We start from the raw sequence: 25,229 nt of genomic DNA, 5'->3' as shown, positions 1-25,229 counted from the left end.
TTTTCACAGGTCACTGCTTCCTTTTCCAGCCTCACAAACAGTTTTCTCAATCATTTTGGGCACTGGGTTGGGATCTCAGCACTTGGATCTGTGTCATATGATTTGATCTTCTTTTCAGTGTTCTCCTATTTGACCCTGTCCATGTAATGTTTTTTCTGACACTTTTTTTTTCCTTCATGTGTCATTTTATGACAATGTTTCTCCATGATGTGCTTGCTAAAAGAAGTGAGATATCTGGAAAAAAAATTAGATTTTTTTTGTGAAAAAAAAGCAACTGACCAATAAGCCACCTAGAAAGTAAGTAGTTTTACTTTTTCTAATTTCTTATGTGCGTGCATGTTGTTATCTTAAAATCTACATTCATGACTTTATCTACAACATAAGGCATATTTTGTAAATGAGCTTAAACCCTCTATCAAATTGTAATTATTCACTAATAGTCTCTCTTTATTGCTAATGATATGCATCACACTAACAGAGTTTGGTATACTGGTTATACAAATAAAGTTCATCTGAGGTAACACAGTTTATTCCTTTCTCAGGCATCCAGCCTGGATCTCAGCTGCAAAGTAAGTACCTCTCCACATCTCATTACCAAAATAGCAACCTTCTTAATCCTTTGCTGTGAAGAACAAAGGTTCGATTCAGTCTCTGGAGCAGAAATAGGATCTTATTAATGCACTGGCAACTACAGTGTTGTTATTTTTGTTAGAAAAGAGAGAAACAGGAATTTGCTGATATATGTTAGATTAAGGGCTGTTATTGTTTTGAGATTAATTGGATTGTTAGCTGGGCCTTTCTGATGTCTTGCAAGTTATTATTCTGGATGAGATCAGGAGCTACTTCCTGGAAATTCAGGATTGGTATTTGGTTGTATTTTTGTATTTGTTCTGAAAGAATCACTGAGGCTATCAGTTAAATGGTGTATTGTTTACTGTGCAGGGAGAAAAGTTCTTGTGTCTTGCCCGGAGTGCTGGCCCTGCTGGACTCAACCCATTTGCCATCCAATGGATTAAAGCTGAGACCCAAGCCACCAGCAAGGTACCTCTTGCTCAGCCTTTGGGGAGGTCTGTGCATTGGCTGAGTGTCAAGGCTTGAATGTGTTACAACTGATGTATGAATTCACATTTTGGAGTGTTAGAGCTCCAGTGATGTTTTATGGAGTCTTTTCTTCTTTCAAAGTATTTGCTGTCATGTAGTGTTGGGCTGCAGTGGGCTGTAGCATTTGGGATCCCCGTGGAGTAGACTGTCTCAGCAGCTCATCAGGATAAAAGTTGAAATTAGGATTGCAGATAAGAGCCAGAGAAATTCTACTTGGTTAAATTAATGTTGTTGAGCTTGAGGACCTGGAAAAGGGTTAGTGATGTATCTGGGTGAACTCCCAAACTGGTATGAATGACAGGCATAGGAGGTATTGCTTAGAGCAAAAATAAATGCAGTGTAACTGATCTGTTGAGACCAGCAAACAGTTTCTGGAAATGACTGGTGCTTGATAATTTTTAGTGATAGGCAAATGGCATACTCCAAATTACGTGTGGTCCATTGTGTAATTCTGTGTGGGTGTGGACCTTTGCAGGTTATTGGCCTATGCCATCTGGCACAAAATGTGTTTGTTTAAGTCTTAGCATGTAGAACTTTGGGTGTTTGTCTTCATGTGTATGTGAAAGGTTCAGGGTTAAGTGAGGGAGAACTAACCAGAAACTGTGATCAGCAGAAGCATTCTGGATAACTGTTCCCAGGCCTGAGTAATGAAGACCAGTAAGATGGCATTTGCAGTGAACCTCAGCTCTCTGCTTCTATTCCTCATGGTTAGGACAAACGCTGTGTTTGGCCTCCAGGAGATATGACAAGATATGTCTATTGATGAAGCATGTAGTCTGAGACTTGTGGCTTGAGTAGTGAACTTTTATTTGTGAGTTGGAAGAGATTTCTGAGCATAGTCCAAGGCAATTATGTAGTATTAATTGCTAATTTATCCTGATTGTCCATGTCACCAGAAGGCTTTAAGTATCATGTTCTGATAGAGCAAAAATGTTTGAAGTACCAATAGGATATTTGGGCCCAAGCCTGTTCTCTGTTATAGCACTGCAAAGTTGGGATGCTTGTATTGACTGCTGAGTGACAGAACAAAGCAGGACTGGACCTGAGAGATGAAGCTGTGAGTTGCCTGTGTGTGCCTTGGGCAGTGAAACAGCTGACTGAAGAAACAGCTCATGTACTGCTTGCATTTCCCCTTGATGATTTCCAGCTGTCCTCTTATCCCTGGCATGCAAAACATTAATTAGTTTCAGCTTATGAAAATAAGTGAGAGGCAGTGTGTGCTACCCACCTTATAGTGCTGCACATAAACAAGGCACTGCAAACAATGAATGGTGATCACAAATGCTAAGTGACATTGTTATTAAGCCAAGGACTGGGTAAAAAGAAAGTTCCTTTGTTGCTGAACATAGTCTAGATGGTTTCTCAGCCTGTGCAATCGAGGAAGACATGCTTACATGCACGAGATCAGTGTTTATTGCACCTGGACCATATATCAGAGTGTCACAGACATCATTCTTTCATCTCCATAGGTCTTTTAGTATTAAATGGGGCAAGACAAAGCAAAGAGGTAAATGGGACACTAGAAAAAGAAGGCAGTATTTTTTTCCAACCTATAAACACATATTTGTAGGATATTAAAAGTTTGGGGGGTTTTGTCATTATAGTTCTTGCACATTTTTAGATTAGTGTTCCTAGATGGCTTTGTCAGAGAATATGAAGAATTTGTCGGTATAAAATGTATTAGAAGAATTTGTAGGTATAAAATGTATTCAAAGAATTCACACACCTTAATTTTCAAACCTGTTCGTTTATTGCCACAACACAAGACTGACTAAATATGTTTTTATGCTGCTGCAATAAGATCTGCCACTACCTTGCTACCCAGGCTGAAAGGAAAGTATTAACAGAAAGTAACTGAAATCAGGAGATGCAGGAGGAAATGCATTAGGCAAAGCATTAAAATCCCAATGTATTACACCATTGCTAGTCTGAAAGAAAGATTTTGCTGAATTGGCTGGACTGCTACAGACTCTGTTTCAAGCAAATTGAAAAGGACAAACTCAAATTTAGGTGAATACTAGAGACAGTGGACAAGGTTATGCAAAAGTTGGAATATGTATGGATGCTGCAGTCATGATGGAAGAATTTCTGCAAGAAGGAAAAGAAGGTGTTGACAGGCTGGTGTTGCCCAACTAGAAGTGTTGTATAAGCCTGGAGAAATTATCCCTATGATTTAAAAATATAAATAATAAACGAACTACAGATACTTGTATGGACAAGAATGAGTCTGGACAAATCTACTACTAAAAAAACCAATGATTACTAAGATTAATTGGAAAATGACTCATACTGGGGTCATCAAAAAACAAATTAGATGAATTGTGGTTGAAAGGTTAAATAGGTTTTTTGGTTTTTGTCATAGAATGTAACTGTGATGAGGTTCTGTTATGATAGTGGAGGAGAAAATTGAAAAGAAAGCAGAAAATGTTTGGAAGGGTAGGGAGAAATGGCTTGTATGAATTCTCTGTCTTACATTTAACTCCTGATGCCATCTGAGATCAGAAGTGCTGCAGATCTCCAAGCAGGTTGTTTCCACTTGATTTATTGCATTAATCTAGATATGCAGTGGGTAGAGGTGGTGGACAAACTTACTGTTATGTGTTTTGCTATAAAAATGGTGAGTGAAAAGTAGCCTGAGATCTAGAAAGGGCTGGAACAGACATGATGGAACTGCACAGTAGGCTGAGACTGTAGCTGAAAGTGGACAACATTCAGGAACAATCCAGTTATTATCTCCCATTTATGCATTTTACTATAGAAAGATAAAGCAATAGGATTTGTATGCATTGTAGAAAGTTTAATTCTATTGAAGCATCTGATGTTTATCTCATTTCTAAGATGGGCACTGTTGTAGGAAATCTCATGTGTTGCCTAATTGCCTTGATCTTAACCAGAGGGTTTTCAGACTGCAGTGCTGAATTTATATTCTATAAATCTATCTTGTCCATTCAGTCCTACTTTGTGAGATGCTGGTATTTCCTAGGGTCCTGTCACCCTACAGAATATGGGAAATTAAATTAATGAAAGGAGTTTGGTAGAGCACATGTTGATTTTATGTTTTCTTGAGGAGGCGAATCCTGAAGGAACACATGCTTATGAGCAGGAGATCACTCTGTCCTCTTAGTGGAGCAAGACTTACTGTGAAGTCGGGAAAATGTCAACCAAGAAGAGTTTTGATACTCAAAATAAGGAATAATTTTATCAATCCAGAAAGCAAAAGAAACTACCATGCTCTGGCAGGCTTTCCAAATTAGTGAGAAAAAGCAGCCTTTACTGAACTGAGAGAATATTGCTTAAGATAATCCTGCATTTCTATTCCTAACTGCTTGAGTCACTGAAGGTATGTCTACTCAGGGTTTGGCAGGCACAAATTAGCTCTGTCCATGTTCCAAGCTGGCTGGATGAAAGCTGCCTGGGAATGGGAATCTGTGTAGCCATCATTAGTGGCTGAGCCTGACCTGGTAAGTTCTGCTGGGAAGCAGAGTATATTAGTTTGGGATCAGAATTAGAGGGTTGCAGTTACCAGACTTTAGGATCAGAGGTAGCTTCCACCAGGGCATCTTGGAACATTTGCAGATGGAATTGCATCTTTTTGCAAATCTGCCATGGAATTGCATCCTTAATATGTTAAAAAGGTTAGCCAAGTGTGATCTGGAAGAATGGTACCCTAAAGACAGGACATTCTTTTAAAAGAAATCTTGAGTAAAAATCCAGTGCCAAATTCCAACTTTAGCAATTTGCTTTCAGATGCTTTCTCTCAGGTCTAAGGATTGATGTGTGCTAGTGGTAGAGGGAGAGACTTAAAACTCTATATTTGAATCTAAACCCAACTGGTCCATTGGAAGGACTGTGCACAAATGAGCACCTTGCAGTAATAGCTGCCTGAATCCCTCCTTATACAGTCCATTACACAAAACACTTGTTCCCTTGTTGACAATGAATGGAAAGTGCTAATGGCAGCTGATTTATCTGGTGTATCAGGCTCCTGAGTCACTTAGGTACTTTTGAAGATGTTCTTTTTCAAATTAATTTCTGTAATTTATTTCTATGCCTCTGATTTTCAGAAAAAAGACCTGTTCCTAAATAAAATAATGAGTGTTTAAACATGATTTTGTCCTTAGCCTCAGGAGTCCATTAGTTGATGTGTTCTGGAAGCAAATGAAAACAATACATTTTGTAGGATATAAAACTATTCCTAACTGTGCCAGTGGATCACTGCAATCATTAGGTTAACACCAACTATTATCATCCAGGATGCTCATCTGGTTTTACTGAGCTTTGTTAACGAAATGGAAATGATTAAAGTCATCCTGTCTGTCCCTCTAAAGTTCTGCCTGTGAATGAGTCACTGTTTTACAAATGGGTGTTGCCAGACACTGATATTGAATACGGCTCCAGCCATCAGAGCTCTGGGTCCAGCACCGCGTTCTTGGACTCCAGACTGGAACTCTGAAATTCCCCTTGAAATCTGTGAGAATTCTGCATGGCCAAAGCCCAGCTACCTTTATGGCTGGCTGAGGCAGCTTAGAGAGAGCTGTAGCTCTATGCATGTAGCAGCTTGGGGACTCAATATGAATTTCATGCATCTCTTCACTTAGTCATTTGAAACCCAAGACGGAATTGAGGATACCACATTCCACTTAGGCTTTGTTTGCTTGAGGTCAGCTGAGTGCCCACTGCTGCCTCTGGACGTGACACCTTCCACCCCACTGGCAGAGCTGCAACTGTGGTTTCTGTGCTCCCTGGGCAGAAGAAGTATTTGCACAGAGCAAACCCCAGTGTGTCAGCTGCCCTGCCCTGCCTGCTGCAGTGGTCCTGGCTGGCTGCACCAAGGGTGGAACATGCTTCAACCTTTTCACAGACATGGAGTTGTTTGCATGTCCTGAAAGTAAAGAGCTCCCAAAGATCTTCTTGTGGAGTTGCTCACAGTAAGCTGTGTCTTATGGGCAAGGTTGACCCAATAGTTAATTTTGCTTGTTTGCCTCACATCTGAGACAGGGATTGAATAGTCCTGGCTTTGGGGAATTTCACATCTGGATTCAAACTCTTTATGGCTACTGTTCCCTAATCTGTGCCATGGGCTGTTCCCAAGTCATAGTTCTGTACTTTTCCAAGCTTTGTGTTTCATATCGTCCCCTCGGGGTCATTTGTAAAAGTGGGAGGGCCAGATTGGTAGTTGCAAGAAAGAGAAGTCTCATCACTGACGTCAATGCAGCTCTTCCACTTTAGCAAGGGATCAGGCCCATCTACCAGTGTCACGGTCTGCTGGGGAGGAGGGGAGGCAGCCTCAGAAGTGTTGGGTTTGCAGTTCGCCAAGTGACAAACAGAGAATCTGAGTGCGGTAGCCAGGCTTGTTACAAAACACACTGTTGGAGAGACAGCTCTCTCTGGAGGCTTCAGTCTTGATTTACTTACTCCTGGTTGTTGTCCTGATATTCCATGGCTTTCAGACAATTTAAAAAAAAACTCAATATATGGCCTTCTGTGAGGATAATTGGCTGAGACCCCTTGTGGGATTTCTGGGTGGTTTCATGTGGTATAGGAGGCCAGTTGTTGGCATAGCTGCTTTTGTGCAGCTGGGCAAGGCTGTAATGGAAAATCCAAGGCTGGTTGCTCTGTGTTACCAAATGTATGACTACACATAGGTTTAAAGTAATTTAAAGCTTCCACATATTTTAAAAATCCTCAGATATTTTAAATAATTTTGAAAGCATGAATTTAAGGGAATAATGCTGAGTTGAAAGGAAGGGAATCTGAAAACTGAGTAAGGCAGAAAAAAGCTCGGGTTTTCTCAGGTGCAAAGGGGAGTAGAGGAGGGGGGGAAAGGCCACAGAGCCTTTCAGAGATCCACTAGTGCTGTTCCCAGAACTCTGCTTGTTTTGTGCATTTCTTCTCCTGTGCTTTTGCTCATCTGAGCAGTCTCTCCAGAAATCAGCAACTGGAAACACATAACAAGTAATTCTCTTTGCCAGGTAAATGGGAACAATAGTTGAGTGGGAAAGAATGAATCACTGCCATTTACAAGAAGACTAGGGTTGCTCTCATCATCAACACAATGCAGTGTCTATTCTCAAATGTCAAGGCTAATAACTCACCATTTACAAATTAGACTTAACCCCCTCCCACACAAACCCACACAGCCCTTGCTAGCCTTCAAGCTTAGGTTATAGATGCCTTTCTCTGAGGGCTACCAATAAAACCTTCAAAATACATATCCTCCAGACAGTCTGACTTCTTTCAAGATCAAATACTCCTCCCCTTTTCCCTTTGGATTTTATTTTAATTACAGCTACATCACTGAAAATGTGGAAAACCCATCTAAGGCCCTAATTATCCTTAATGTAAGAGGGCCATTATTGTCTACAGATGAAATGAATAATACAACCAGTAAGAAAGATTCCAAAGTTTTGATTACCTTAATAAATTCCTAAAAGTGAAGGAACTCACAGATCTTTATCCAATGCAACCACAAATTATTAATGCAGGTGGGAGTATCAAAAGCTAGAGTGTTTCAGCTGGCATCTTACAACATCTGTTGAGATGGTGTTTTTCATCCAGTGTACTGATGGATTATAGCTATAGCCGCCCAGAAAAGGTGTAACAAGGATGCCAGTTTCCTAGATAACCATCATGTAGGTGTAGAACATGAGATGCTGCTAATTTCAGATGCTCATCAGGCTATTAATAACCTCCATACTTTGAAAGTAATGGGCTTGTTGGAATTCCTGGTCCTGAAATACAGACGATATCTAGGATATGTTTTTCATTCAGAATGGCTTGTAAATTGAAGTTAAAACAGGTAACTGGAAAAAAGGACACAGAAATAAATTTGGAACTTGTTGGTACAGTCCACTTAGCAAATTCTGATTGCCCAGTCCAACACCAGCAGTTTTTCATTAATGAATAAATCATTCTTTCTTTCTTTCTCTGCAGATTGAGAATTCTTCAAAGTGATTTACACGCAGTTCTTAGCACAGCTGTTTGCTGGGGGTGTGTGCTCTGTGTGGGGGATCTATCAGCAGTCTGGCTACCTCTGTGTGATCTTGGGTAAGGCCTGGATAAAAATCAAAGGCCAGATTGTTCTGTTTTTCCAAATGTGTTGCCTGGGGCCTGCTAATTAATAGAATGTCTAGGAATGTCATACATCTATTGAAAAAAAAGTGTCTCTTGAAAATTGCTATTGTTTTAATTGAATGTTGTCATTTTCACATAGTGACCAATATCTCAGCCTACCAGTCTTCTTGAAAGAGCAAACTGGAACATGGGAAAACTGGTCACTCATAGGAAAATGCTGTCTGTTTTTAAGTTAGTTTTTAGCATAAGTCTCACAGAGTCATAAATGCTCTCACATGTTGACTGGAGGCCTTATCCTGAAATCCAGACTTGTGTTTCTTTCTTATGAATTATTCCAACATAAGCCAGTGCTGGAGGCTGACTGTAAACAGGAGTTAGAGAATTGAGCTGATTTTGACCTAGCAATGGAGCATAACTCTGGAAACATTTGCCAGAGATACGGCACTTTGTGTCACGGACAGGCCAGCTGAAACTCTGAGGTTGTGCATGGCAGTAGGCATGCAGGGATGTCTACCAGTAAGTGCTTGCAGGATTGGGTGGTAGGTGGTCCTAATTTATTTGCTGTTTTAACAAAAATCTGGAATTTGTTATGAAGTGAGTTAGTTCCTCTGGGAAAGGTGGGTGTAACTTGTCAGGACATGAAGGATAACTAACCTCAGACATTTGGGAAGTTGTGTGTGTGTGTGTGTGTGTGTGTGTGTGTGTGTGTGTGTGTGTGTTTTGATGCATATGATTTTGTTATGTAAAACAGTGAGGCTCACCCCCTGCTCTGCCTGTGGGTTTCTGCACAGTTCTTTTGAAGGAGAAGGGTAGCTCATATGATGAGGTGAGAAAGAAGATGAATGGAAATAGAAACCAGGAGGAATCACTTCTTCAGCTGAATAGTTATAAGTGCTTCTAGAAATCAAAAATTTTTGTCCTGTTTCACTGGGCATATACGGGGAAAAATAGAAAATTATCTAAAAGTTACATCTTGATTTTTACAAATTTATTTGGCCACAATTCATTTGTACGTGATGAGAGACATTTTTTATGATATCTGACTGTAAGCATTCCCCCAGTGCACCACATTCTGTCAAAAGAAGCTAAAATTCTTCTTTTTCTTCTCTGTAAGTCTTGGATTGGAAGCTGTTTTCATTTGATTTGTTTCTACCAGTGCATTAGAGCAAAGGTGTGTGCTTTGGACCATGGGTATAATTTTGAAGGCTTCTTATGTTGAAAACTCTCTCACTTGGCAAATAGATCATTCAGTGCTGTGTTTTCTGGGAACCCAGCAAAGATGATGGCATTTTGGAGGCGGAAAGAAGCAATAGGGAATGAGGGGGAGTATCTTTTTATCTGTCAAATGCAGTTGTGGTATCTCTGCAACACTGCGCTTTAAGTGCAGTGTGCTGGTCTTGGTTTTTATGAGAGTTCTGGAAGAGTTTTGTGCACTGCACAGTCTGATTGACAAAGAGGTTTTCTGTCCTCACATGACCTTCTTTTAATTTAAAAAAAAATTCAATAAAAGTTCAGCCACACAGCAAGGGATGAATTTAAAGACTGCACACCATGTGACAGTGGTAAAACTTTCATAATAGCCGTCATATTTGTTGGTTTAAAAATCAACTTCATTGTCATAGTTAATAGTTTGCAGCTGCTGTAGAACAGAGGCAAATTGCTATGTATGTGTCAGCCTTAAATGCAAGTAAGATCCACTGCCTAGGACGACTCGGTCAGTTTTTCCTATCTATTGGTAGTATTGCTGATCATCATCTCTACGCGATGAGAGGATTTCATTGCCACATTTCAGCACTGCTGAGCTGATTATGTGATCTTGCAAGTAAAATAAACTTGTTTTCAGTGTCCTGCCAAAATATACTCCACAACATCCCATTAAAAAGGCTTCCAGGGTCATGCATAAGTAGGTGCAACCCCCTGCAAATCTATGGGTTCTCATCAGCATTGATTTAACTAATGAAGGTAAGTTATACGAAAAGTGTCAAAGAATAAGAATTTAGCACCTAATGTGAAGCTCGGTACTAAAAGCCTTTTCAGAAGATCACAAGGTTAGTTCTCTGCCAACTTACAACACATGAAAGTAGTTATAATTTCCACCAGGTTCGTATCAGATGGGAATGGGAAATAGATGAAACAATTCTGTCTCTGTCATGCTGGTGATGTGCAGAAGGTGTGTAAAGTCAAAACAGTCCAGTGGTCAAAGTGTAGTAAGCAGGCTGAGCAGGCAGAGGAACATGTGAAGTGTCTGTTGATTATCCTGGACTGAAGGCTAGCCAAGAAAACCTCCCTATGGCATTGGGAGTTGTGGCAACCACGGGAAATTATGTCTAAAGGGATCTGTTGTTCACTGAGGATGTGCAAACATAGTGTTACTTAGATTTAGGGAGATCCTACTTTACTTGTCCTCCTCCCTACACTATCTGCTGTTAAAGTAGAACTGAATTTAAACTGTGGACCTAGGGCTCCAGAATGTGAGGGATATCCCTTTGAAGTGATCTCAGAAGGACTGTGGTTATTTGAAGCAGGGCATCCCTTGGTGTTTCAGGCATCTAGCTCTGTGGAGAAGTCACAGAGTTCAATAGGTGCAGGTCAGGTGCCCAGGATGCTGTGTTCTCATGGCTGAGGGTCAGCTTCTCTTCAAGAAAGTAAATAGTAGAGGAGCAAGAAAGGCTTAATGACTGAGCTTACAAGAAGACAGTACTTTTAATGCTGAAGTCAAAGACTCAGAGCCTAAATGGTGGGAAAATTTCCCCAGGGAAGAGGCAGCCCACACAGTCCTGCACTGGATTACTGTTAGTGCTACTTCACTTATTTGGTTGAGATTTCTCATGTGTTTCCTGGGCCAAAACCTGACCCTCAGGTCTCATTTACAGTTCAGAGAATTTCAGTTTGGCATTCCTGTGAACATTGTGTAATTGCAATAATTTCAACTCTTGTTATTCCTTCAAACTTGGATAATTTGTCAATGTACTAGTTTATTTTATTCACATAGAGACCGTCCCTAGCACTGAAGTCTAAAGTAAATACATGGGATATTTAGTTAATCTGTGGGGCTTTTTTCTGCAGGCTTTCTGTCTTTATTGGTTTGTGGAGGTTGCTTTGTTTTCCAAACAAATGGAAGTGCATACAAGATGGGTGGAACCTTCAAATCACCCTGTTCAGTGTGTGAGGGCTCTAGGAGAGTGGCTCTGGAGTCTGAAAATGCCACACAATAGGTACCTCCCCCCATTTCTGAAGTATATTCCCCATCCTCTTGATGGAGTTTCCTAGCCTTGAGGAGTGAGGGACATCTGGGCTGAGCCCTGATTATTTGTCAGCCAATTCACAATTAGACAAAATATCTTTCCACAGAAAGAGTAGAGAAGGAAGGAAGATCATAGAATCATAGGAAGGCTCAGGATCCCATCCAACATGGGATTGAACACTTGTGGGGCATCCAAAACTTCTATGGTAAACCTGTTCTGTGTCTCACCACCCTCAGAGTAAAGATCTTTTTTCTAGCATCAAATCTAAATCTCTCCTCTTTTCATTGAAATACTTTGTTCCCCCTTGTCACTATATGGCCATTTAAAATGCATTCTCCCTCTTTTTTAATAAGCCCCATTTAAGTACTGGAAGACAGCAACGAGGTCTTTCCAGAGCCTTCCCTTCTCCAGGTTGAACAACTCAACTCTCTCAGCCCTTCTTTGCAGGAGAGGTGCTCCAACATTGATAATTTTCATGGCTCTCCTCTGGACTCACTCCAACAGGTCCATGTCTTTCTCGTTCTGGTGATCCCAGATCTGGATGCAGAACTCTAGGTAGGGTCTTATGAGAGCAGAGTAGAGGAGCAGGACCACCTCCCTTGACCTGCTGGCTACACTGCTTTGGGTGCAGCTTAGGATGCAGTTGGCCTTCTGGAGTTGTGGGCATACCCAAGAGATACTCCTGTTAGAAAAGGTGGGACAAGTGTCTGGAAGAAAGCAGCAACAGATGTGTTGGAACTACTCCTTTAGTATTAGACCTGCATCTATTTTTCTGCTTTTTGGGACAGAGAAACATGCAAGTTTTTGATGAATAATTCTCTGTCTCCAATATCCCTGAGTGTTTCCTAAAGATTTTGGACAAGCAGCCATATTTTTCCTTGGTGGCAGTCATTAGTTTCTGAAGGAGGCTTCTTTATTTAGGCCTACAAGGGCAGTTGGCCTCTGTGGTTAGAGAAAGAGGGTGGGCTTTATTTAATTAAATGTAAAGGCATCTGAAATGCAAACATGTGCTATTATAGTAGTCCTTGAGCATTGTGTTATGATCTGTAGATATGAAGCCAATGTAGTCAAGGGACTGTAGGTGCTGGCTCTACTTACCCTGGAGCAGATGTGTGAAATAGCAAATGGACTCTGTCCATAGCAGTGTCTCTATTTATTAATTAGAGGGGGACTGAAGCAAGAAGAACATAAGAGATTTTTTGTGTTCTGCTTACAGTGGTGGAACAGCTTGTAGAGATGGTGATCTGTATTTTATCTTCCTTCTCATGCTGCCATCCTTCTCACCTCTAAACACTGACATAATTTTTCAGGGTAGGCATGAAGTAAGTCTGTTGAACATAAATTTTGATTTTTGTCATTGTAGCTTTGCCTGGACAGCACATAATCTACTGGCATTTTGGATCTGCAGGAGAAAACCAGAATGTTTCCACCATCAAAGATCTCTTGGAGTTGTTGAAAGAAGGCTGGAACAGTCCTGATTTTTGGACTTTCTTTTGTTAAGGTATTTTTACTCCTATCTGATTTCCAAAGAGGAGTCTGATTTTCATTTTACATTGCCCCATCCCTGTGGCGTTTTTGACATTGGCCAGAAATGAGAAACCTTGAGTTGGAAAGGTGTCATCAAAACAATGACTAGATATACTTGGAAGAAATATTTATTATTTGGCTTGCTGCTGCTGAGAGCTGCTAATTACCAAGCAATTATGACACAGACATAATATTTCACTGTCTAAAACTGCCTCTTGGGTTTAATATCTGTCAGAAAACAAAAAGCAGAAAATTTTTGAGGAGTCCAAAAAGGGCCAAGAGATGTATAAATATTTCCTCAGGGCATCCTTCGCTACCTTGGACTTCAAGGCCAGGAGTTTGGCTATCACTGCCTCCTTAGAAAGCATTCTTGGCTCCAATATTCTGATCCATCTTTTTTGTCCTGGCTTTTCAAATAATCAAATCATAAAAGTAGTTAGGGAACTACATTTTGCATCAGTAACTTCTGTGATCTTTGGATGCTTTAGGAGTCAAAACTCCACATGGATTCGCCACAGCTGAGGGCTGTGTGTTTGACTCAGAAATCCTTTTGCACACAAATTAGAGGGCAACCAGTGCAAAACAATGTGGTTATAATGCATTAGCTAAGCAGGAAGCATGGAGATCTGTCTCTGCTGTGTCAGGAAACAATTTGTCTGTGGAAATGGCATGGCACAGTGCTTGGGAAGACAATGCTGTGAGCAATGTTCAGTAGGCTGGCGGCTTGAGAAGGTCCTACAGGGGCACTGTCAGTGCATCAATAGGCCTGATTTATCACTGTATTATATTAATTCTACTCCAGGGTGACTCCATTCAAGTGACTGAATTTATCATAGGGTAAAGCTGGGGGAAAATAGTGCCTCATTCCTCTTGCTTTTTGCATGAATTTCTTCCACAGAGCCACATCGATACTTTAAGTTCTGTCCTCTTCATGCCCAGCTGTGACAAGGTGGGAGCTGGAAGCTTCTTATTATTGCATAGAGGAGCTGGGATATATTCCTGGTACTGGCAGAAATTTCTGAACCCCAGATTTGCCAACTAATCCTTGAAAATGCTTTCTGGTGAAGACAGACACATGAATCTTACAGTGTGGTTCTTGAGAAGGCACTTTGAAAATGGGATTTACTGTTGAGGTGGAACACCAGAGGCTGTCACACCACTAAGCTGAGAGTAAACAGAGAAGAAAGCCTACATGAGAATGCCATGAAAGTGGATATAAATGAGGGAGGGAGTAAACTCTGCATCCAAACAGAGTTTAGCATTTGCCTGTAACATGCAGGTGCTTTGCCAGCATGAAGAACAGAAATGAGAAGTGAAAATCTACATCTCCATGTTCATCTTTCAACAGGCTTCCAAGCATGCACATTTCGTTCAAAATCACTACCAAGCTGTTTATGATACATCTGTGCCAACTGCAATGTTTTATGTAGTCATTGAAGCCAAATCACTGTGACCTGATGTGACTCAGTTTTCTAAAAGGGTGCATCTTGAGAATTCTCATTTTCTTCAGTTCAAAGTGAAACACTAGGAAAAGTGTTGGAATGGATCTGAAAACAGTGCAGCATTCTTAAGCAGAGGCAAGACTGCCATTCAGGCAAACACCAGAAGAAAATCTGTCTTGGGTGTGTTTTTCAAAATGAGTCTGAAATGTTCATTGGAAAAGTGTCAGGAATATGAGACTTAAATGAACTCATTTACATGCTCTGATTTTGCCTATATCTGTGGTATTGGGAAATGCAATAATAAATTCTAAGTGCTCTGTTCCTGAAATTTTACTTCACTTTTTTTTCTCTGCATGGAAATTTTTTAGGAGTGCGTGTGAAGTCTGGGGTTTTTTCTCTCTGGTTTTATTTGTTCCCTCCATATTTCTCTTTGTTCTTCTCCATATTTCTCTTAATATAAGTTTTATACCTCTATGTGACTTAAACCTGTTAAGGATATGGAGAAAAATAAAGTGAAAACTTTTATCTTTTCTTGGTCCTTTTTTTTTTATTGGTTTTGTTGTTGTTGGGTTTTTTTTTGTCTTTTCTTTTGCTGCTGTTTTTCTTGGATTGTAGAAAAACTCTTCTTTATATATTTAGCTGTTTAGATATGTCCTCATGCATGGATCATGGTTTATTATGCGTTTTATTCTTGTTTCCTCAAATACTACTGAACAAATCAACAGTAAAATTTTCCAAAGTTCTTCAAATTGAGGTCAGATGCTTTCAGGATCATAAATCCTCCAGGCCAGCATATTTTGATACTTGAAATTTGTCACCATCTTTCTCTTCAGTAGCACTGTCTGGTTTTAGCTTCATCTGAGATTGAATTGAACAGTTAAGCATTGTCAGAATTTAGAATTGACAGTTGGATTTATGTGTGATAATACTTACCAGTGATGCTGGGTTGTTTTATTTTTTAGAGGTTCCCACTACAGCAGACAACAACAGACACAGATAAAAATGGCTTATGTCATTTTCCCATGCAAGCCATGAAAGTTGTTAATTAAAAAAAAAAAAAAAAAGTGTTTGATGAGAGTCTTCCTTCTAATGAAATTAAATTCAGTATCATAATGGATGAAATAAGGAGGAGGAGATTACCCCAAATGACCTTTGTGTCTGAATCTTTATTTGAAAGGAAAAAAGGCTTTTTTGAATGTACTTCCAGATAGTATCTACATTTCTTAGAAACTTGCAGGGCTTTTTGTGGGAAACCCCCAAACTATTTCTGTGTGGCTTTGGCCAAAATTATTTGGTTTTCTCTTACCAAATTTCAAAAAGGTTGAATAGTTGGCTTTTCTGAAGGAAAGGCAATACTTTCCATATAGAAAAGTCCTCTTTTTTTTAGCATTGCTTTTTCCACATTTCTGACAAGCAAAAGAGCACAAAAGTGCCTGGAAGTACAGTTCTTATGTCATGAAATTTCAAAGAGAAAATAAGATTTACAGTCTCTGAGTTTTTGCCTGCTGCAGCACCAGTCAGTGCCAATACATTAGGCTCACAATTTGACATAAATACAAACACAGATTAGTGTTTCTTCCTCTGCAACATTGCAAATACCATTATGGCTAATTGCCATTGACACCAGTCAGTGAGGAACAGAGGCTGTAGTTGCCTAAACAATCTGTACTATTACTTAAAGGGATCAGCTGCCCTTTTCATACCCCTCTGCTGTGCTTGCTGCAGTGTTCATGTTAGTGAAAAATGTGTCAGATAAGGAAACGTTGCTGATTGAAAGCTAATAATATGAAAAAAAGGAAAGTTAATGTGGACAGAAGGGAGTGGCATAAACTGAGATAATGTAATTTGGTTGATGTCTGAATTGATATTGCTTTGATATTGCAGTGCAGTCATGTTAGGTGCTTGAGATTAGGTAGTGTTGGTGCCTCAGGGAATTACAGGTGTTCAGTTTTATGAGGCAGTTCTGTTTAAAACCAGGCTTGCATGCTACACCTGCTGGGTGGTGTGCTTTATGGGCTGTTTCAGCAGGTCAGCATGAAGGGACAACTCTGGTCATGAATCTTTCTCCCTTGTGAGTAAAAGAGTCTGTGCTGGTCTGTGTTGCCCTTCCTAGACACATGGAAGGGGTTGTCAGGTGGTGGGTTTTCCCCTATCCTCGTCTCTGTAGACTGTGAGGATGCATTTTCAGAGTCTGAAACTGCTTTTCAGAATGTGGGAGTAAAATATTGTTGCTGTTCTGTCTATTTCTTATTTTAAACCAAGGGATTGTACCTCCTGACTTCCCTAAATCAGGCTTGGAGCCTTCAGTTATGATTGCAATGAAGATGAAGGCTTAAGTGCAGGGATTAGATAGTTAAGATGAGGGTTTAGAAAATACCCATTTTTGCCATGAGATAATTTTGTGATATTTCTGTAAAGAGGGCTCTTCAACAAAAGCTGGAAGGAATTCGGCCATGAGGAATTCCAGCAGTGAGAATTTGAGATGTTTGGGAAATCAGGAGCAAACTGAAACTGAGGTCTTAGAAATGGTGGTATTTTTTTTTCTGGTGCCAAAAAGCAGGCCAAGTTATTTTGTCCTGAACAATCTGTAGATTTAATCTCTCTTGAAGTGCCCAAGGGGTTCTCTGACAGAGTTTTGGAATCTGTGGTTCTCCTTGGTGCTGTGTTTTACAGTTTCATAACAAAACACTGAAGCTGATTTGTGTAATGGATAAAGTGGAGTTCAGTATATATTTGATCTCTTTCAATAACTAGAAACCTTAACCATTTTGTAAACAAAGGCTCAGCCCAGTGTGAATATGCCTAAAAAAAGAGAAATTTTATTGGATTGTGGAAGTAGTGTATCTTGTATCTTCTTCACTTATTAAAACATAAGGCCTTAATTTCAGAGTTAGGAATAAGAAAGATGATAAAGATTAGCATCAGATTGGAAACTATGAAGCCTGTACCTAACTCCAGTGAAAACAGTTATGGCTGAATCATTTTGGTGAAAGCATGTACAGCCAATAAATTCAATGAATAGATATATGTAAACCCATGGAGGCAATGATTACATGAAGAAACCTGAGAACATTATTTTAAGGTATATAAAGTTTTTTCATTTGCCATGACGATGGCTACTATTGTATAGATTTCCTTTCTCTTTCCCACACTCTATGAAAAGTTGAGGCCAGAAACAGCTTGAAGACCAAACATGGTATGTCTTTAAAATCCAGCCATTCTTGTGCACATCTGCCAGTAGTGGACATTGACCTTTTCTTTCCTGCTGTGGGAAGACGTCATTCAGTTCAGGAAATATCAGAAAAGTGACACAGCTCTGGCTTAGCACAACAGTGACCCTACGAAATGTGGCCTTGAAAATCTCATTATGCTGGCAAGCCAGGATCTCTGAGCATTCCCACTGCAAACACTCTTTGGCATGGTTAGCAAGGGTAGTGACAGTTTAATCTTTGCCCTTCTCCTTTAGCTATAGATGTGACTAACAGTGGGAAAAGCTAATGAGCAGATGAACAGCAGATATTTTGAACTTTTAATATTTTTGAGATATTTAGGTAAAACGAGGTAGGGCAAAATTTTGTATAGAGAGGTAATGCCTTTTACTAGATGAAATGATAGAACTGGAAGGAAACAGCAACTCTCATTGATGAAAGCTTGTCACTTTTTCCCAACTTTTGCATCAGTTGCTGCAGTGATGTCTGCAGCCAGGTAAAATCACTGTTTTTTTGTTACCATTAGTTCTTTGTTAAGTTTAAAGACAGAAGACAAAATAATATAACTATATGCTTTGTGTGGATGTTGCAGTGTGAAGTGATCCTGAGGAATATACTTCTGTAAACTGATACTGTGTTTTAATTTGTGTATCTATCATAAAAAGTATTTAGACTGAACATCAGAAAATATAGAAGTGTGATATTTTACTAGGAATATGTGTACTCAAATGTATATTCAGGTGAGGATGAAACATATTAACAGTGTGATGTTTGTATCACGTTATCCTTTATTTGCAAACAACCTGAAGTTATGTGTCGCACCCCATCACTACCATGTGCCATCATAGAAATCCAGTTTCCTGAAGTATTAAGTTCACTGTTATTCAGGAAACTGTTGCTTTGAATTCCCTTTTCTCTGTTTTTAATAAATCCTGGTTTTGGCTACAATCATTCTTGCCTAGGTAATTTTACAGAAATGCCTGTAGAATGCTGAGAAGCTAATCAGCTTTATGAAGAAGACCTTCATACTTTCCAGAATTTAAAAGTTCCTCTAAGTGCCAATCATTAGACAGGAAAGAGGTTATTCTGTTATTTTTTAGTAAATTTTGCCTGCCATCAGGCTCTAGGGAACAAACAAATGAAAAAATACAGAATTTTGAAGACTAAAAGAAGGCAAAAAATTAGTGTTGGTGGGTGGCCATATAATATTAAAAAAAAAGATGAAAACAGTTTAATTTATGCTTGGCTCTTGCAGTGCATGGGGAATGCCATCCCTTAGCCATTGTGTCATTTGGAGCATTAGTCACAAAAGGAGCTATGTTATTTGCTGATAATATCTGCATATGTGAAATCCTCAGAGGATTTGTTAGGATACATCCATGACTGGCTGGACTCTCATGAGCTGTCTGGGACAACCAGAGCGTGTTGTATGGGCAGCTCTGAGGTAATTTTGGCCTGTGAAAAAAGCTGTCAGACATGCTGGACTCCTGTGTTGCAGGTGGTGTTTCAAATGCTGCGGTACCTGGACGGCAAAGTCCTTAGAAGTGATTCAGTGGGTTAAACCTAGAAATCTGAGTTTGCCAAGCATTGTCACAGATAAATTCTTGCAGCAGTTGTTCTAAGACAGCTTATTAAAACATAAGGCCTTAATTTCAGAGTTAGGAATAAGAAAGATGACAAAGAGTAGCACTGAATTGGAAACTATGAAGCCTGTGCTTGACTCCAGGGAAAACAGTTATGGCTGAATCATTTTGATGAGAGCATGTACAGTGCTAAGACAGTGGCTAAGACAGAAACAAATGGTTTCAGAAAATGAAGTAAAAAGAGTTCTTACTCCTATTAGAAAAAAGGCATTATGTCTGATTTCCTATCTGTAAAAAAATTCTCAGAATAAACACAGCTGTTTAATATCTTGAGGTAGAAAACCGATGTCTTTTTCATGTTTTCTGATCTATAAATTTAATGTGTCAGGTCCCTTGCATAGTATCTCATAGGCATTTTCCACTAAGCCAGGTTGCATGGTGTCCTTGAAGATGAAGTTTAAAGTATCTATTCCAATGGCTACTTTCAGCCTGTTTGACAGACACTTGTACAGGGTAAAATGCACAGCATAATTTCTGGCTGGTCTTTCAGTAGTAAAACTTAACACCAAATTCATAACTTCATTAACAATTTAATTACTTTGTGACCTCATCCTACAAGGACCGGATTAGGTTCATTCAGGGGACATGATGCATTGGTTATAGGATGCACTGGCAACCCGATATCCACATGTAATATGATGTTGATATATGTGAGCTAGGATTATAAATGTGAATGCCACATTTGGGGAGAAGCACGCTTCCTAAAACATGGAAAATGAGAAGTTAACCTCAATTGTTTTCTTCTATATATATACTTGGAATTAGTAATTTACTGAACTGAACTTAAATGAACAAATAAGGCTTAATTTGTACTTGGTAGAAAGTTCCAGCCTCTTTTCAGTGAAAACTTCGCCATTAGGTCTTAATGAATAATTAATTTTTCCCTTTACTTTCTGAACTAAAAAAAAACTAGGAAAGTATTTCAGATTGACTGAAAGTGAAAAATTTTTGTTTATCTCACTGTAATGAAAAATCCAAATGTAATGCAAATAAAACATTGTTTCTGCTCACATTAAACATTTTCTGCACCAAAATACTTTGTTTCATAGACTTTTGGGATTTTTAATTCTCCTTAGTTTTAAGTACATTTTTAAATAAAACAATTATTTTGAAAAGCCAAACCATTAAAAACAAACAAATATTTTCAAGGCTTTTATGTAGCTCTCTGCTATCATTCTAGCTACATTTTATAGCAAATAATCTACTAAGTGGGTTTTTTTTTTTATGTTGATTTATAAATGATTCCTTTAGCTGTCCTGGTCATTTTCTGATGGCTGCTTGCCATGGTGTGATGTGTTTCGCAAAGTTTTCAGAGAATTGTGGTGCATACAGTTTGTGCACCTGAAAAATAAATATGGATAAATACATGTGAAGGCCCTTCCTTATCTATGCTTGGTGCAGGCTGCAGGTTAGGCTTGTCTTAATCTTCAACATCTTTAATTTCCACAGGGTAAGTGAACCTTTAGGCTTTGTTTTCTGTGCTTGGAAGGAAATCAGGCTAACGCTGCGTTATCTAATTCTTCATCTCCTCTACATTTCAGGTCTCCACTTAGTTGATTTTGGAAAGCATGAAGTGTTTGGGAGGATTAGAGACAGCAGAAGAAGAGGAATTCAGAGTATGTATTGAGTAAGGGATGTTGACTGTGGAGGAGATTTTGGAGCTTGTTGTGTTTATGGACAACTACATTGCAGAGTTCATTTGAATGCTCTGGGGTTCATAAACTTGTGTAGCCTGGAAGGCAGGGCCTATTGGAAGGAGTCAGAATTTCAGTGCAAATGATTTACCAAGCTGTTGAGATAACACCTAAAGAGTTAGTGGTAAGATAATTTTTTTAAAGGTCTAATTTAAATTGACAAACACACTGAAAACTGCAGATGGGCTCAAGCGGAAAAGTAGGGTGCGTGAAGCCTTTCCAAGCTTAGGCAGGTTGGAATCTAAACCTTCTCCTGCTGCTCTGGCTTTTCATTGCTTTTAAATTCCTCTTGGGTTCTTTTTTATGTCTTGTGTAAATCTAAGATGGTGGGAACATCTGGTTACAAGGGATTTATAATTGTTTGAGTGGGTATGTAATGAGAATTCACTTTTTCTCAACTGGAGCCCTGATTCCTGAGCTCAATGTCCATTGATGCCTAAAAGTTTGCTGACTAGCTCCCAGCTCCAGCTAGGACTAGTTCAGTTCTACTAAATTTACAGTATCCAAAGTACATGAATTTTCAAAGGCTTTGCTTCAGCCATTTCACTGTGGGGCTGGTCTGCTCTCAGCCCCAGCGTGATGGCTTGGAGTGAAGAGGCCTCAACAGTTGCTCTGTGTATTTTTGGAGAGTGTAGAAATATTATTATTGTTAGACACATATAATGCCATTCAACTCTTCATGCTACAGAATTGACAATTATCTGAGTGCTGCTTTTCTTCTTGAACAGTATTGAAGCAGTAACTAAAATTTGGACCAGTAGCCAGGAAGTCTGCAATTGATGGAGTGACAAATACAAAAGCCTGTTTTGATTTCGGCATTCCTCATTTGACAAGTGTTTACCTAGACAGTGTGTAGTCAAAATGAATTGTCATTTTTTGCCACCCCAAGTATTTGATGTGTCAAAACTCCTGTGAAAATAGATAAACAAAATCGGAAATTTCCAGATGGACAGATGTACTGCAAGCAATCTATCCATGATTCAAGTTTGAGAATGATTTGAATCACTTGTTGCAATGCAAGCACATGTCTTAAAATATTAGGACTTGCATGACGGAAGACTTGCTGTAATAGTGAAAACAATCTTAGTTTCTATTCAAATAGGTTATGTGGTTTGATTTTGGTGGATCTGATTTTATGTTATTCTCCACATTTTCTTAGATGTCTTGCCAATAGAAAGCAGTGGAAAATGTTCCCCAATGAGCCCAACACAGGCAGATGGACCAAAACTGTCCTTGGCAGTGGACGTCTGCTTTATTCATGTTCTGGTGGAATATTGAGGAATGCTGTTGAATATTTTTCCTGTGACTTATCTTGTAGACTTATACATTTCTGTGATGAGTACATTGAGAAGCAGACTGAATGCCCAAAGCTTGATTTTTCAGAAGAAATTATATGTGCCCTGCAGTAGTCTTTGAGATTTTGCATAGTTTAAAGTGCAATCTGAAGCTAAGTAATGTAGTTGTTCTGTATTTGGTTTGAGAGATGTGGTTTGCAGATATTTAAAATCTCATGTGTGGACCTTAAAAATATAGATACCTGGAAGTGGAAAGTGTGATTAGTTTCTGAATCTTTTTTCCCTCCCTCCTTCATTCCTATACAGCTGTGTACGTCACATGTGCCTACCAGGTAGAGATGCAGGAATACGCGTGTAATGTGTAAGTTCCGTATTAGCTCTTTCTGAATGAGCCACACAAGCTCTGCATCTCTGCTCATGACCTGGAATGGTCAAGCTGTTTTTTGTGTAGACTAGAGAGGAAGTTTACCTCAAGATGACAATATTGAGTTTAACTGAGGTCAGAAGGGCATAGGCTCAAGTACTGAGATTCTGATACTAGTAATGAAATTTCAATGGCTTGTATAATTTTTTATATTACTGATGAAAAGTTTGTACAAACAGCTTCTTGAATTTTAGAGAAAATCTTCCCCATTTCTCTCTGAGATCAACCCTGAAATTTCTTACGGTCATGTCAGTTTTATGTAGCTTTCTTTGCTGAATTTGGTCCTCATATGTAGAGTATAAAGAAAGACTCATATTCTGTGTGAAAGGGAAGAAAACACATCACACTGGACCTTCAATCCATATCTTGTCTCTTGTCTTCATACAACAAGGGCTACGACCCCTACAGTAAAGCTGAAATATCCCTATATCTGTCAGAATGAATAGCTGAAATTAAGAAGAAGTTATTTTTTGACCCCATACTCACAGAGACTTATTTCCTGAAAAATGCAATTTTGATGCTGAATTCCTTGTTCTATCTTGCAAAGCTACAGAAATTATTAGTGGCCATAAATTATTCATTCCTTTTAAAAGTCCACTGACTCAGTGACAGCTAGGAGCAGTTTGTTCCTCAGGTCCACCACAGATAACACAAAAAATTCTTCAGTGTTTTTAAACTTTGTAACATTTGTGATAACAATATCTGAAAAAAACTTTACCCACACACAGCATTGTGTGTGGTGTTGGTCTTGGCTTTGAGACAGAGGAGAAAAAAGCACATTAAATAGTGTATTACTACTTTTTCAACATAGCCTAAATTATATGTGTCTATGTTAACACTTATTTCCATCTCTGCTTTCTAAATGTGACCCTTTTGTTTTATTTAATGTCCATGTTTTAAGCAGAAGGTGGGAGGAAGAAAGAAAGAAAGAATGCACTAAAAAAATGTAATTTCCACTGTGAAAAGAGAGTGGTATTTGATACTAGCTGGTGCTACATAGATTTGGCTCGTATTTCCACATTTTCTGTAGTGTAGGTCTTATGAATCTTATTATATACAGAGCAAAAAAAAAAATCTAACACATTAAACAATGTCTTGCATTTTTATAAATCACTGCAATTTTGTACTCTATGTAGGGGAACTAAGTATTAAGTATATTGGGGGGTTGGAATAGGATCTTTAAGGTCCCTTCCAACCCAAACCATTCTATGATTCTCTGATTCTGCATGCTATATTACACAGGTATTAATTTTTGTGTGTGAGTATCTTGGTATCTGTTGATGAAAATCTGCATCTTAGATACACTTAATAATTTTATGTGAGCATTGAACAGGGGAAGGGTTTTAGAGGACCATTATTTGCAGTCTTCTGCCCTGGGGATGAACTGCATCGTGTAGTCCCATCCCTAACCTCATTATCTTTCATCATTAGCCAATGATTACTTTTTGCTCCTGCACTTCTTTCAAGAAGCTCTTTCAAGGCTTTGTGCAGCTGATTGTAAGGAAACTTGTTCTTTTTTTCTTTCCTAAATTAATTCAGGCCACTTTATTTCCCTCCCAACATAACTCTGTAGTTAGTTCTCCAGTTCTTACCTCATGCTAACACAATTCATAGAGAGCAGCCACATTTCATCTGTGCTCCCATTTTTGTCTGTCCTCCCAAAGCAGACTCTCAGTTCCCTAACAAGGATGACTGGACTTTCCTTCCACCTGTTCTGGTCTGAGTTCATCTTTGCACACAATGTAACACAGAGCACTGTCTTCAGTTTGCTGTTATCTTTTATAATGAGATTAATACATCCCAATTTCTATTGCAAATACATTGCTTTTGCCATGGGCTAGTATCACATTGTGCTTTATCATCACTCTGGTGACTCACTGTAATCTTGTGATTAAATTCTATGCCCAGGTCTTCTGCTGGATCTTTCATTTCCAGCTGACCAGAACATTTTTCTAATGGTACTTATTAGTCACGGTATGTTTAGTGAAGAAATATGTTGGCTATCTTATTCAGGAATAAGTAGGTCCTGCCATGTTTGGTAGCATGTTTTTTCCAATATGTCTCAGAAATTTTTGTGTCCACACAATGATACAATTTCTGATAGCCATTTTCCTTCCAACAAAATATTAATGAGGTCTCATCCCGGTTCAGATTTGATCCATGTGAGGCAATGGTAAACTTCTGACCCTAATTCATTTTTAAGTCCTTCATTCAAATTGATTTTGACCTTAAAAGCTATGGTTTTATCCACATTACTACAGATTTTTATTTGCAGAAATGGTCTTTATTAAACTATGGCAGTATTCTACTCCTGATTTTATTTCTAGCTTTCAGAAGATTATCATACATTTCAATACCCACTTTCCTGTAATGAATGTTAGTCCACCAAGTCTTGTTATGGCTGTACTGTGTAATTTCAGGTCCTCCCCTGTTGGTTTTGCTTCCTCTGGTTTGTAACCTTGCCACCTTTCATTGGTTTCCAAATAGCAAAGTTGTCTCTGTGTTACCTCACCCATTTCAACTCAATTCTTTATAATCCTTTCAGTAACTGAACTGTCTCCATGACTACTCCTAT

General features: G+C 39.0%; 1 long non-coding RNA gene across 2 annotated transcripts in view; it reads left to right on the top strand.

Annotated features, from left to right (window-relative positions):
• The first annotated feature begins 369 nt into the window (after positions 1–369).
• The window catches only part of LOC119701130, a 36,999-nt gene continuing 12,139 nt past the window's right edge, over positions 370–25,229 (top strand). The window contains exons 1-5 of one of the 2 annotated variants that reach the window (XR_005257023.1): positions 370–569; positions 943–1,041; positions 12,784–12,921; positions 20,783–20,857; positions 22,537–22,591. This is a non-coding gene — a long non-coding RNA (uncharacterized LOC119701130). The remainder of the gene's footprint in view (positions 570–942; positions 1,042–12,783; positions 12,922–20,782; positions 20,858–22,536; positions 22,592–25,229) is intronic. The other variant, XR_005257024.1, reaches the window with a different exon arrangement.

The sequence above is a fragment of the Motacilla alba genome, chromosome 5 (assembly GCF_015832195.1).
Source record: "Motacilla alba alba isolate MOTALB_02 chromosome 5, Motacilla_alba_V1.0_pri, whole genome shotgun sequence".
Taxonomy (NCBI): Eukaryota; Metazoa; Chordata; class Aves; order Passeriformes; family Motacillidae; genus Motacilla; species Motacilla alba.
The sequence above is the reverse complement of the archived record's forward strand: the minus strand, read 5'-3'. Positions and strand labels throughout refer to the sequence as shown.